The sequence below is a fragment of the Physeter macrocephalus genome, chromosome 8, assembly GCF_002837175.3.
Source record: "Physeter macrocephalus isolate SW-GA chromosome 8, ASM283717v5, whole genome shotgun sequence".
Lineage (NCBI taxonomy): Eukaryota > Metazoa > Chordata > Mammalia > Artiodactyla > Physeteridae > Physeter > Physeter macrocephalus.
In genome coordinates this window covers 69335156-69350385 of record NC_041221.1, presented here as the reverse complement: position 1 = coordinate 69350385, position 15230 = coordinate 69335156, and the positions used below count along the sequence as shown (strand labels likewise).

At 38.3% G+C, this 15230-nt stretch overlaps 1 protein-coding gene across 2 annotated transcripts in view; it reads right to left on the bottom strand.

Annotated features, from left to right (window-relative positions):
- Positions 1 to 14779, bottom strand: part of ERBIN (erbb2 interacting protein) — a 119851-nt gene extending 105072 nt beyond the window's left edge. Inside the window, exon 1 of one of the 2 annotated variants that reach the window (XM_055086598.1) lies at positions 14341 to 14779. The gene's annotated coding sequence lies outside the window, so the exon portion shown is untranslated. The remainder of the gene's footprint in view (positions 1 to 14340) is intronic. The other variant, XM_007103288.4, reaches the window with a different exon arrangement.
- Positions 14780 to 15230: the final 451 nt, after the last annotated feature.

The window sequence follows — 15230 nt, the reverse complement described above, 5'->3', positions numbered from 1 at the left end:
CGCTCCGCAGCACGTGGGATCTTCCCGGACCGGGGCACAAACCCATGTCCCCTGCATTGGCAGGCGGACTCTCAACCACTGCGCCACCAGGGGAGCCCTGGATTTACTTTTTGAATCTCACTTATGTCACTAATAAACTAAATGACCTCTAGGATTTCACCTCTCCCTCTGGGCCAAAAGTTTCCCCTTCTGTTAATTGAAAAGAAAAGAGTGGTTACTTAGACTAGACTGTTTCTAAGTCACTTTCAGTGATAAAATCCACTGAATATGAGGAAAATATCAGCATTCTGGGGAACGTCTTTCATTTACACCAAATTATCTATTAAATATATTAAAAGTAAGGATAAGATCAAGGTCAGTGAAACATGTAAATTGACAAAAATAAACTCTAGAGTGTAAGCAGTGGCAAAGATCTCTTGGGAAACATTTACTATGTGTATAAACTACATAGCTAGAGAGTTTAATATTATGATCAAATAAAGGACCAAAATAACTATAATTAAAAGATATACATAATACTACTGTGCATCACACTAAATACTAAGAGTTGAAGGAAAATGTTTGTAAGTAGTAGTATTTTTCTCAGAAATAAATCAAAAAGCAGTAAAGGAACAAGGTTCAAGAAGCCATTCTCATACCATTGAAGTCACCTTTGAGAGGCAGTTACGGGGCAGAATAGTGATAGAAGGAACCAACTTCTACTTAAATCACCCTCAGAATTTAGCAAGTTTTCTTGTTCCCTTTCCAATTCCCCCAGCCAGACAATGCTAGAGAAAGAAAGTGTAGTATGATTAAAGGAAACTCCTGGGCAACAATAAAAATCCCCTCGCTGAAGACTAAATTAATCAGACTGCTATCCTAATGTTGGAGGATATCTCAAGCAACGAAAGGAAATGAGGAAGCAGACATTTCTCCAAAGAAGACACACAGATGGCCAAGAGGCACATGAAAAACTGCTCAACATCACTAATTATTAGAGAAATGCAAATCAAAACGACAATGAGGTATCACCTCACACCGGTCAGAATGGCCATCATCAGAAAATCTATAAACAACAAATGCTAGAGAGGGTGTGGAGACAAGGGATCCCTCTTGCACTGCTTGTGGGAATGTAAATTGATACAGCCACTATGGAGAACAGTATGGAGGTTCCTTAAAAAACTAAAAATAGAATTACCGTATGACCCATCAATCCCACTACTGGGCATATACCCAGAGAAAACCATAATTCAAAAAGACACATGAACCCCAATGTTCACTGCAACACTGTTTACAACAGCCAGGTCATGGAAGAAACCTAAATGCCCATCAACAGATGAATGGATAAAGAGGATGCAGTACATATGCATACAATGGAATATTACTCGGCCATAAAAAGGAACGAAATTAGGTCATTTGTAGAGACGTGGATGGACCTAGAGACTGTCATACAGAGTGAAGTAAATCAGAAAGAGAAAAACAAATATTGCATATTAACGCATATATGTACAATCTAGAAAAACAGTACAGATGAACTGGTTTGCAAGGCAGAAATAGAGACACAGATGTAGAGAACAAATGTATGGACATCAAGGGGCGAAAGCGGGCAGAGGGTGGTGATGGTGGGATGAATTGGGAGATTGGGCAGTACATATGCATACAATGGAATATTACTCGGCCATAAAAAGGAACGAAATTAGGTCATTTGTAGAGACGTGGATGGACCTAGAGACTGTCATACAGAGTGAAGTAAATCAGAAAGAGAAAAACAAATATTGCATATTAACGCATATATGTACAATCTAGAAAAACAGTACAGATGAACTGGTTTGCAAGGCAGAAATAGAGACACAGATGTAGAGAACAAATGCATGGACATCAAGGGGCGAAAGCGGGCAGAGGGTGGTGATGGTGGGATGAATTGGGAGATTGGGATTGACATATATACACTAATATGTGTAAAATAGATAACTAATAAGAACCTGCTGTATTAAAAGAAAAAGGATATCAGGGAAGAATTTTACAGTTAAAAAGATAGGTTACTAAGTACTTGTCAGGATGCATATTAAATTATAATACATGAGACTATACAATTTAATATATTTATAATTCAATTTTCACAAAGGTGCTATTACTCGTTCATCTATAATTATATACCTAGAAGATATACCACACCATCTAAAAATCTATTAGCAATTTTTAAAAAGTCCTCAGTAGAATTCAGTAGGTAATAAATATGAAAAATCAATCTCCTCCCTCCATTTAAGTATCCAGATAAGAATACAATGAAAGAAATAGCCCCATTCATAACAGCAGCAGCTCTCACCTTTCCTGCATTAAGTTTTTTGGAAATAAGCTTAATGAAAAAATATACATAATTCTCAACAACAAAAAAATATGCATACTAATAAGAAACATGGATATGACAAGAAGAAAATCATAAAATCCACTGAAGGGCATAAAGTATTAAATAAATGGAAAATTTACTTTCCTAGAAAGAGATATGCTATTGTAAAGGTATCAATTACTTCTTAACTATAAATTCAAGCACTCTCAATCAACATACCAACAAGAAGTATTTTTAGAACTTAATGATTCAAGCTCACCTGGAAAATTTTTTCAAAAGTAGAGTAATAAACTGACACTTCCAGATATTAAGCATACTATAATGAGGAGGGGGGAAAAAATCAAGATAGCATAGTATTATAACAAAAACACAATAAATAAAAAAGAAGACTTTCATATAGATTAAGTATATTTGGGAATTTTCTATTGATAAAAATAGAATTTCAGAAGTAAAAAAGGTGATTTATTCAACAAATGGTGTTACAACAACTGGTTAGAAATTTGGAATCAATCTAGATAATTATTTCACTCCTTAAGCCGAAGTAAGAAAACTTAGGTTATTATTTTTATAATCTTGGCATTAATTCTTTCTAAGAATACCCTTAAACCCAAAAATGCACAGACTGACAAATATGACTACGTTAAAATTTAAACTTCTAAATGGCAAACACCATAACCAAAGCATGTAAGTAGCAAGTCAACTAAATCCATGTAGAACACAAAAGGCATACAAATATGTAATATTCCTAAAAGAATTTTTACATTTAACTTGCCAACATCACCGTTAGTAAGTTGCAATCTGACTCCAAAGCCTATGTTATATATATACTATACTATGCTGCCTGTCTCAGATTTACACAAGTACTTTAGCTAATATCCAATTTATTCAAGAATGCTCATAAAGAGGTACTCTCATATACAACTGGTGGAAGTATAAATGGATACAAACTCTTCAGAGGGAATTTGATTCTATCAATTTCAACTACACACATAGCAAATGCACTTTAGGTATTTATCCACCAGAAAAAATTCATACAAGTGTAAAAATTTACATGCAAAGAATACAAGAATAAACCTATATTCTGTACAGCACTGTCATGTATATGAAACAAAATTCATATTTACAGCAAGACAAGAGAAATTTAAACGTAAAATTTTTCTCTGCCCTCTCCTCACACTGTGCATTGTGTATCCACATTATGCATTGATCAAACCTCCCCCATCAGCAGAAATACCTGTTCAACCATAAACAACAACATTCTGCCAGCATCAACAACTCAAAGGATACCATTCCTTCTTGATCTTGTAAAGGGTCACATGACCCACCACAACGGCACTTAAATCTGGATTATGTAAACTGTCAATAATTTACCGTACAGCCCTCTGTCTCAAAAAAAACTTATATACTATGTGTTGACTTCTAATAGGTGGAATAGTTCTCAGAGCTTTCTGAGATGCTCTTCCCGGGTTATAATCCTCAAATTTGGCTCAAATATAATTTTCCAATTCTTAGATGGACTGATTAATTTTTCATCAACATGTATAACAACCTAGAAACAATTCTAATGCTAATTAACACCTATACATACCTACTATATCCCCTTATATATAAATGAAATATATCTTCCATTTTTATTTAAAGATACACATGTACACACATGCACACTTACATGTTGGAATACATACAGAAGTCTTCAGAAGAATAAAAAACACACTGAGGATCTCTGGGAAGTGGAATTATAGGGAATTTTCATCTTCTATACTATAAATTTCTGTATTTGAATTTGTATAACGAGTAAAAACAAAAAAAATTAAGGTAATTGTTTTAGCACTTTGCCTAACAAAAGCCTCTCAGTGCTTGTACCTTGTCCAGCCCTCCAAGCCTACCCTAAAGTATGTCACTCTATAGATACCTAAAAGACAGAATTGATAGAAATGGTACTGATTTCAATAACCAAGTTCAAAAAAGATAAAGAAGAGACTCTCAGGGTTTCTGGCTTGGGAACAATTTTCAAGAGAAAGAGCATACAGGACATTATGTTGCTATCAGGTATCTCTGACCCATCGAACTGCATCTACTATACACAGTCTCTGATATTCTTCAGCTAGCCCTAGGACAATTAACTAAATCTTTTCAAGTCCCCAGAGATTAACAGGGCACCCAAAGAATCTGTTTGTTGCCACCAGGATCCTTATCTTTTCCTAAAAGACTGAGAGTAAATCTATTCTAGCCACAAAAAGATATCCCAATATGCCTCTAAAATCACTTCCAAAAATCTCCAGAGACGGGGGAAGTCAAACCAACTTATTCTAGACTGGGTGATAGCCTCGGCAAGAAGATTCTTTTTTTTTTTTTTTTTTTTTTGTGTGGTACGCAGGCCTCTCACTGCTGTGGCCTCCCTTGCCGTGGAGCACAGGCGCCGGACGCACAGGCTCAGTGGCCATGGCTCATGGGCCCAGCCGCTCCGCGGCATGTGGGATCTTCCTGGACCGGGGCACGAACCCATGTCCCCTGCATCAGCAGGCGGACTCTCAACCACTGTGCCACCAGGGAAGCCCAAGAAGATTCATTTTTAGATTACACATTTCTTGTGTTGGCCCTAATACAAATGACACAACTTTCTCCCACCCCAGCCCACAGCATTCTAGAATTGGTCTAAGGTTTGAAATTCCAAGGACACAATTATCAAGAAAATAAGATACACACTCCAAATTTTGGGATTATATAAACAATAAAACCTTCATATAAAAAAAAAACCTTCATATGGAAAAATACAATTGCACCAAAATCACTGCACTCATACTAAAATCGAACCCCAACATTATCTCCACAAGGAACCTATCCAACATAGACCATAAACGTACTGATTCATTCCATCCACCTTTCATATAGTAACCTAGAATTACTAAGGAATGAAATATTTCACCTAAGTGTATTTTACCATGTGCTACATTTTAGAGTTTTGTCCCTTTAGAAATACGTCAAAAATTAACTGGACTACAGGGGCTTCTGGCTGAAAATGTCTGATCAAATGTTTAACTCATCTCCCTCACCAAAAAAAAAAAAAGTACAGAAACAAAACTAGTTCTCGCTATCAGAAAAAAGTTACAAATATGGAAAGGGAAAACACTAGAATGAACTCTGTGGTACTGGATTAGAACCAGAAGTACCACTGCGAAATCATTCTATATTTACAGAAATATAGATGTAAATGTGAATGTGTACGTGTGTACACGTAAAAATATTCCCACCTCTATATACTAAGAAGGCCAGGTGCAGCAACACCCCAAGAGCAATGAGCACAAGAAGTGCCCCGATCTTGGCTTCTAAGTACCATTTTCCACTAAAAATAACTGGGGCAAGTTTGAAGGTAAGTCTGGAACAGCATATTGTGCTAGATACAAAAAAGTGCTCAAAGAAGGAAGAGGTATGTCAAAAAGAAAATAAACCAGATGGAAGGGGTTCCCACTAGCCTAATCAACAATAATTTGAGTACCAAAATAAATGACAGTAGATTATAACTCAGTGAATATAATACGTAATCATGAATAGACAGAGCTGTAAATAAAGGAATATTAAAAATCTGATGAGGAACAAAATATTTACATAGTTTCAACACCTAGCCCAAAAATATTTATTACTTACAAATGAGAAAGGAGTACCTTGACATAGGTGATCTCTGGCACTTACAATCTTAATCACATAACCAATTCCTATCAATAATGGGACAACTGAAATTGCCTGGCACCACATAAGATACAGGAGAAGAATGCAACATCACTTCCATGATAATCCTGCCAAAGATCTAATAATGAAAATCTAATCAAAATCTAATTAAAATTTCAGAGAAATGCAAATTAAGGGTTATTCTACAAAATAGCTAGAGCTATAATCTTCGAAGTGTCAAGTCAGTCCCCTGAAAGTAAAGATAAAAACTGTTCCAAATTAAAGAAGACTAAAGAGACATGACGACTAAATGCAATACATGATTCTAAACTACTTTTAATCTAAAAGACACTGGGGGTTTCCCTGGTGGCGCAGTGGTTGAGAGTCCGCCTGCCGATGCAGGGGACACGGGTTCGTGCCCCAGTCCGGGAAGATCCCACATGCCGCGGAGCGGCTGGGCCCATGAGCCATGGCCACTGAGCCTGTGCGTCCGGAGCCTGTGCTCCGCAACGGGAGAGGTCACGGCAGTGAGAGGCCCATGTACCGCAAAAAAAAAAAAAAAAAAAAAAAAAGACACTGGGACGATTTGTCAGATTCAGATGCTAGTAATGTATTCTTGTTAACTTCCTAATTTAATAGTTATGATGTTATTATGTAGGAGAATGCCCTTGTTTCTAGGAAATAAACATTAAAGTATTTGGGGGTGATGAGGCATCAGAGGTGGACGGCTTACTATCAAATGGTTCAGGAACAAAAAAATTCTTTGCACTATGCTACTAACTTTCCTGCGTATCTGTCATTGTTCCAAACTTTAAAATATGAAAAAAAAAATTACAAAAAAAACTATAGTGACACTAAAAAACCTAGTAGGGGTACATCTACAGATCAGAAAGGAATTTGTAGAGAATAAAAAGTGGATGGGGGCAGGCGGGGGGTGGGGGGGAGTGGGGGGGTTGGAGACAGCAGATGACAACAAAACACATCTGAAGAACCAGATACACAAGACAAGTATAAAGTGGGATCTCCAAAAAGGATAAGTTTTCTTAGCAAGAAGCACTGGAAGAAGTGTGTGTCCCGGGCAGTCAGCCAGGTAATAAAACCATAGTAGAACAGCTGCATGGCTAAGGCCTCCAGCACAGCTCTCAATACTGTGGGAGATCTGACATCTGGACAGTATAACTGTGAAACAGGGGAATATTATCTCCTGAGGGACAAGAAATATGTGTAAGAGGACAAGCTACCCTAAGGAGAAACCCATTAGCTAAATACACCAAAGACAGAAAAACTGGGATTCACTTGGGCTCAGGAAATACACTTAAATGACCAATATAGTCTGGACCATCATATAAAACTTTACAATGAAAAATCTAACATTTGAGGAAAAACCAAAAGCATGATGGATATACCAAGCACAAGAACAAACTTCCTATATTGTTAACAGAGCAAACAGAAGTCAATGTAAAAGTAATATATATCTCAGAGATTCAAGAGCTTATGTGTGGACCAAAAATACAACCAAAAAATAAAAATCAACTCCTATGAAAATGCAAAGCAAGAGTTCTTAGAAATTCTATTTTCCTTCCCAAAAAAGTAATGAAATAATTGAAAAGAAATGAAGACCAAATTAATGAGCTAAACAATCAAGCCTCAGGACTCTCCCAGAATGAAAAAAGAAAAAAAAAAAAAATCAAAGCAAGTAACAAAAGCTCCACAAATCCCAACATCCACCTAAGTTCCCAAAGGGTGGTCAATGGGCCCTGGAAGTCCTGGGAGACTTTCAAGGACTTTTCAAGGTCAATACTATTTTCATCATAATATTAAAACATCATTTGCCCTTTCCCACTATACTGACAGCAACGGTGGGTAAAATCGCTAGCATCTTAGCACAAACACAGTGACATCAAGCTCGACTAGCACCATTACATATTCCCAGATTTCTTTTCAAATGCCACTTTCACTTAAGTATATCTTTAATGAAGCAATAAAAAAAATTTTTTTTTTTTTAATTTGGCCATGCCGCGTGACTTGCGAGATCCTAGTTCCCTGACCAGGGATCGAACCCCGGCCCTCTGCAGTGAGTCCTAACCACTGGACCCCCAGAGAATCCCCCTCCCAAAATAATAATTTTATTAAGTCTCAACTCTTCGATACATGTCTTCTTCATATTCTATGTGGAGAAATAGCAATCTTGAGGAAGAGCACTTGTGTAAATTATTTTGAGTTGTGAACTAAATTAGCCTTTTTTTAATGGAACAACATTTTGACCTTACAGAATGAGAAATTATGGTTATATAGACTTAGGAATTCGGCAGATATTTTCTCAAAAAAAACCGAGTAAGCCTGTAACTTCAAGGGAAAAACTGACAGTATCTGTTACCAATGATTAATATTCGAGCTTCCAAGTGAAAATTTAGAATTGTGGAAAACTTGTATCTGCCACCCTGAGCTTTACAGCTTCGTATTAAGGACTTCTGAAGAGATTACTGGTGACATTAACAACTTTTTTGGTCTTGTTACTGCATAATGAGATGTGTCAACTTTGGGGAAAAAATGTGTAACTCAATGAACCTGTATTTCCCAAACAACCAATACACAGTGTTACAAAATCATAAACAGGTGAAAGATTCATTCAAAGTGCAAGATATACCACGGATTTTCAGATAACAAGAAATGGAAAATTCAGTGATATGGTTTCAGATTCAACACTGCAGCTCTCCTTTAAAAAACTACCACTTGTCAAATGTTGGCTAAAATACCTCTTCCTTTTCCAACCATGTGTCTGTATAATACAGGATTTCTTCATATACTTCAACCAAAACAATATATTGCAAGATTGAATGCATAAGCAGATATGAGAATCAAGCTGTTTTCTATTCAACCAAACACAAGAGACTTCCAAATACATATAACAATGCCACTCTTTGCTAAAGATTTGTTTTGGAAAACAGGTTTTTTTTAAAAACCTAATTTAATTTTTTAAAAATATTTTTATTAAAAGAGGGTTACATTAACAGGCAATGGTTTATTATTTTTAATTAATTTTTAAAAGTTTGTAATACCGGAAATATAATAAATATAACCCACATAAACTGAAGCTATGTGGTGTTCTTAGTAAATTTTAAGAGAGTAAAGGGATCCTAAGACCAAAAAGTTTGAGAACAGCTGCCTTAGGGCTACTTACTATTACTTGTAATTATACTATGCTATAATAGAGTGAATCCTCCTAAGGACAAATAAAATGTATAAGGCACTCATCCGTAAAGCAAGTTGTCTGAGACTACTCTATTTTTTTTTAATTTTTTATTTGTATACAATTTTTAAAGGTTACTTTCCATTTACACTTATTACAAAATATGGGCTATATTTCCCGTGTTGTGAGACTACTGTTTTCTAAGTTACTCAGTCTTCTTTTCCACTCTTCTATTCCCTCATTATATTGGGTTGGCCAAGAAGTTTGGATTTTTCTGCAACATCTTATGAAAAACCTGAATGAACTTTTTGGCCCACCCAATATCATAGGCCCTAGCTTCATGATGCTGTCAGAGTGCTTTCTCACCTCTTCTAGTACATCAAAAAGGCAGGAAACAGCTCAGTATAATCAAAAACAAATGGGCTCTGAATAAGGATGTCCCTATGAATGAAGTCCCCAGATTTTATTACATCTATTTTGATTACTTAAATGTCTCTTTTATTATTTTCTAGTTCTTCTACTACACTTTATATACCTAAAGTCATAGGTAGATAAATAACCTCCAGATAAGTAAAATCTTCTTTTATTAACTTAATTTTTAGATATTCCTTCCTATTGTCTCACATACTATCAATTAGAAAGCCTGGCGTGGCCTTAACCCAATGGTACCTGGAACAAAATTTGAAGTGAGAAGAATAAAGTGAGCGATAGAATTCCACTCTGCTTATTTCATAAAAACAGACAAAAGAAAGCAATTTCAAAAATTTAGGGACACTGACAGAGAAGACACCTAATTTGAGAGGCAGGACAGGAAAGAAAGGAACAAACAGAGAAGGGAGGTATAGAGGTATAAGCTTGTGTGTTTTAAGAGGCCGAAAGCATAATAAAGCAAAAAGGTATTGGGGAGAGGGTTAATTAATATAAGAATACATAACACCATGATATTATCTTAACAGAGGTAAATCTGGTAATATTAAAGAGAAAAAAAGAATTGAGGAAACAAAACATAAATAAAAACAAATACACTGATGAGTATTAGGTTAATACTGACATGTAAACTGAGTTGGGATGAAAAGGGATATTCAGAGTTGAATGGAGCTGAGCAAATAAATATTTTCTACTCACGTTTTAAACAACTTTTTTTTTTTTTTTTGCGGTACGCGGGCCTCTCACTGTTGTGGCCTCTCCCGTTGCGGAGCACAGGCTCCGGACACGCAGGCTCAGCGGCCATGGCTCACGGGCCTAGCCGCTCCGCGGCATGTGGGATCTTCCCGGACTGGGGCACGAACCCGCGTACCCTGCATCGGCAGGCGGACTCACAACCACTGCGCCACCAGGGAAGCCCTAAACAACTTTTTAAGTGATAAGCATAGACTAGTAAAGTTCAAAAAGAGGAGAAGGGCAAAATATAATTAAAAAACAAGAACTGAACATGGAGAAAATAGGGGAAGTAAATGAAGCTAACCATAAAAATAAGAAGATAAAGGAATTAGAAGAGAAAGGTGAATAACAGCTAGATTTCTTTTTTTATACAGAAAAAGTTAAATCTGAAAAATGATGTAGTACATTTCAAGTGATGATAGGCACCAAGAAATAAACAAAATAGGGAGTAAATCACAGAAAAGTAGAAGGCAGAAGTGCTGAGCTTATTTCCTTAGATAATTCAAAACTAGATATTATAGAGCATAATTCACATACACATTTTTCATGGCAAACAGTGTGCATTTAAAAACTGAATAACTGGGACTTTCCTGGTGGCGCAGTAGTTAAGAATCCACCTGCCAATGCAGGGGACATGGGTTTGAGCCCTGGCCCGGGAAGATCCCACATGCCGCAGAGAAACCAAGCCCATGCACCACAACTACTGAGCCCGTGCGCCTAGAGCCCAAGCTCCACAACAAGAGAAGCCACTGCAATGACAAGCCCGCGCACCGCAATGAAGAGTAGCTCCCGCTCGCCGCAACCAGAGAAAGCCCGCGCACAGCAACAAAGACCCAACGCAGCCAAAAATAAAAAATAAATTAAAAAAAATAAAAACAATCCGCATGGGACACGGGTTCGAACCCTGGTCCAGGAAGATCCCACATGCCGTGCAGCAACTAAGCCCACGAGCCACAACTGAGCCTGCACTCTAAAGCCCGCGAGCCACAACTACTGAGCCTGTGCACCACAACTACTGAAGCCCACGCGCCTAGAGCCCGTGCTCCGCAACAAGAGAAGCCACAGCAACTAGAGAAAGCCTGTGTGCAACGAAGACCTACCGCAGCCAAAAAATAAACTAATTTTTTAAAAAACTGAATAATCTATTATGAATAGCTAAACACGGGTACAGTATATGTTATCAGGAAAGGAAAAGAGAAAGGCATCTTTAGGACTTTATAACACAGGTGTTCCCAGAAAAAAAACAAGACATGTGACAGAGAAATGGATGAGCAACGGAAAAAAACGCAAGCAACGTCTGTTTAAAGAGAATCTAGGTAAGCAGCAATTACAAAAAAAAAACTTTCCTAACCAACATCACTAAAATCTGCATAATCCCAAATACTTTGTAAACACTGCCATAATCTATTTCTAAGCGAAAAACAGCTTAAACTCTAAACCATGTCATCTATAAGCAATTATTTAAAATAAATGCCCAAATATGCACCTAATTTTCTGAAATTTTCATGTTTCTTAAAGGTATCATTTACTACCAAGAGCTCAATACCAATATTCCTAAAATACCTGAATTTTAGAGATTTACCAATGATACATGCAAAATGTCTCTAACTATAATTATCACTTCATTAATAAAAAACATGCAATAAAAATTTGCTTTCCATATTTGAACCTCTGTAAGCTTTTTATACATGAAAAGTTTGTAATAGTTTGTTCTCAAACAGCAGGCAGACTTCATAACATAATATTTGAATTAATTAGTTGAAAGATTAAGTTGATCACTATGGAATACTCTTAAGTACCTTCAATAAACAGTGCCATTAAGAGCGCATTTTGCGCAAACACCTTGGACGTACTCTAGATTTGCCAATTTAATCTAAGAAAACCCACACAATGTTAACAGTATCCAAAATTTGAAGCCATTTTAAAATATTTTAATTGATTATCATCTTTTTTAAACCTCTTTTCACTGTCACATTTTAAACGAGACTTTGAAAAATATTTATAGTTTGACAATAGTATAAAACCTAAAATTCATTACGTTAATTCAGTGCTAACCTAATAAAATTCTAAGTAAACTGAAAAGTAAATTTTGCCTTGTTAAGGGGAAAAAAAGGACTCAAAGGCAACTACAAAGGTGAACATCTCACTTTTAAAAATGTGCTGTCTGCATTTAAACATACTATTGCTCCCTCAAGGAAAAATAAAAAAATCAAGAACTATATTTAAAAACAGGGATTTATTTAAGTAGGTATTTTCGTGGGCTATAATACTTTTTATAAGTAAAATTCACTAATGCAGAGAAACATTTTCCCAAGTGATAATTCTCTATAAAAGACTTGCTCTATTAAGGTTTTGCTGCTCTGAAGCCAAGTATAAACCATATAAGGAAACCGAAGTTCAATGCCATTTATTTTGTTCCCCTCTTTCAGATGCCCAAGAATAACCTCTTTTGTTGCCTAATGATACGTCCCAAAATCATAAAGTAGATTAGTTATACGCTTTAAATTTCTGGATAAAGCCACTTTGACCTAACAGGAATTACCTGATGGGTCACAAATCTTACCAACAATTTAAAAAATTAAAAAAATTTTAAAAAGGAGCTCCAGAGACTAAGCTCTAGGGAAAAATTCAAAACAGTACAGAGTAAGACTTAAAAGATTCCCATTTTGAAATATACTTGTGAAATAATTTGATCCTGTCTTTTAAGACCTACCTTTTCTCTTCTTTGAACTAAAGAAAGCCACCTATTTTTCCTTGAGGTAGCATGGGCAAATAAACATCAGTTTATATTTAAGATACACCTACCAACAAAATACCATATTTATTTAATATTTATTCAAAAGCACAGTACTATCTTTCACCTCTCTTTACCACAGAAGTACTGGGGGAAAAACCAACCTTAAAAAGACACATTAAAACACCACTGAAGAAACCGTTTGTGTTTGCTACGACCAAAACTAGTTTCATCTATACAGACTACCGACTGGTTCAGAAGTGTTTACATCTATAACTGACTGGTGGAATGTCCCCCCTGCTTCACTAATCCCTGCCCCCAAGGCAGATACTCATCACTTTCTGGGCGGCAGAACCGGCCAAAACACTTGGGCCAACACAAAAATGTAAATACTGTACTATTCAAAAAGCACAGCTGTTTATCACAATCAACGTGATGCCCATGAAAATTGCTTTAAGCGTTTTACTTCCCTTCCTGTTATCTTCTGTTCTGAACTGCACAGAAGTCCTAACAAACCAAACCACTTACAGGTGTTTACGTTTGTTTTTTAATTATAACTCTCTCTTTGTCCATAATATTTACTCCCGCCTTTTTCTTTCTACTAAGTCAGTGACAAGAAAAACCTAGCCGACAGTTGCTTTCAATTAATTAACCCAACAAGTATTATCAAGTTCTAAACGTCTGAAAGAAACAAGTTATTGAAGAAATGTATTACCCACCTAGAAAAACGACTAAGAATGGCAAAGGCTTTTGGCTTATAAGATCCAAATGAAATATACCCATAAAGGTTGGTACTAAAAAAATCTCTATATACAATTAAACACAAAAGCCAAGTAATCGGTAACAGTATAAACAAATGTGGCAGCCATCTCAGCAGCAGCAAATCCCTCCCCGCAGTGACATAACTTTCTTCCAAAACAAAAAGTTGCCGGGTTCAGCAACTTAATAAATCAGAAATATACATCGTATATGTTCCGGGAAACTAAAACTTCTGGATCTTGTGCCGAACAAAAGCACTCCTTCCTCGGATTGCTAAAAACTTTTCGACCCACCGCACTCTTACAACCTTTTCTAAAATAACCAGAGTCCAGATGGTAGAAGAGGGAATAAAATCAGTTCTACTATTCAGCACCCAAAAAACTATCCAGTTCGACATCAGAAAGGGAGAATCTAGGTGAACTTCAGAAAAAGTGAAAAACGCTAAAGTTCCCTCACTTTCCTGACCCGGGAGCTTTGTGACTCGTAGACACTTGTGAAAATTACCTTTCGGTCGGGCAGCGTCTCAGGGCCGCTTTTTCAAGGCTTCGCCTGACATGATTTCCTTCCCTTCATTAGTCACTTCGGATCCAGCCGAATTTCTCTCTGGTGAGAGCGGATGTGAAGTGGCCTCCCGCAGTAGGAAGAGTAAGGTGGCTTTGGTGGGGGCTGGGACGCGGACTGGTTTCCTGGTCTCGAGTTTTGCAGGAGTTTCCCAGACCCAACTAGGATCTCCGCCGAAAAACAAAAACTTTTCACTCGTGACACCGCCCGGAATTACCGTGCGAAACTCACTTCCTGCCGTGGCGAGCAGCAGGATCCAACTCTGTCCAGGGAAACCCGGAAAACCAGCTCCACGCGCGCCGGGGAGGGGGAGGGCAGGGGGCGTCAGCTGCGAGCCTGGGACTCCGGCCGACCCGCGCGCCCCGACACCCGACGGCGGCCGAACGTGGCCGGCGGGGGGCGAAGACGCCGCCGGGGCGCTGGGCGAGCCTCGGCCGCGCTAGGCCGCCACCTCCTTCTCGCCGCCGTCCCCGGAGCCGGGCGCCGGGGTTATTGTCTCGATAGCGCCTGCCGCGCCCTTCGCCTGCGCCGCCGCCGCGGCCGCCCCGAGCTAGAGCTGAGGGGCCGGACAGGCTCGATGGCGGCCCCCTCCCCGGGCCGTCCGTCGGGCCGTCCGTCCTTCCGTCCGTCCCTCCCCGCTATCCCTTCTCGCCCTCGAGCCCTCTTCTCCTCCCTCTCCCGTTTCCCCGCCGCCGTCCCCTCGCTCCCCTCCTCGTTCTTCTTCCCCGGCGGCGGTGGCTCCCCCGGGAAGCGCAGGGGGTGGGGGCAGGCAGCGGCTTCGTCTCCTCACGAGCTCGCGGGGCCGCGGCAGGGGCCGAGGCTGTGTCCCGCGC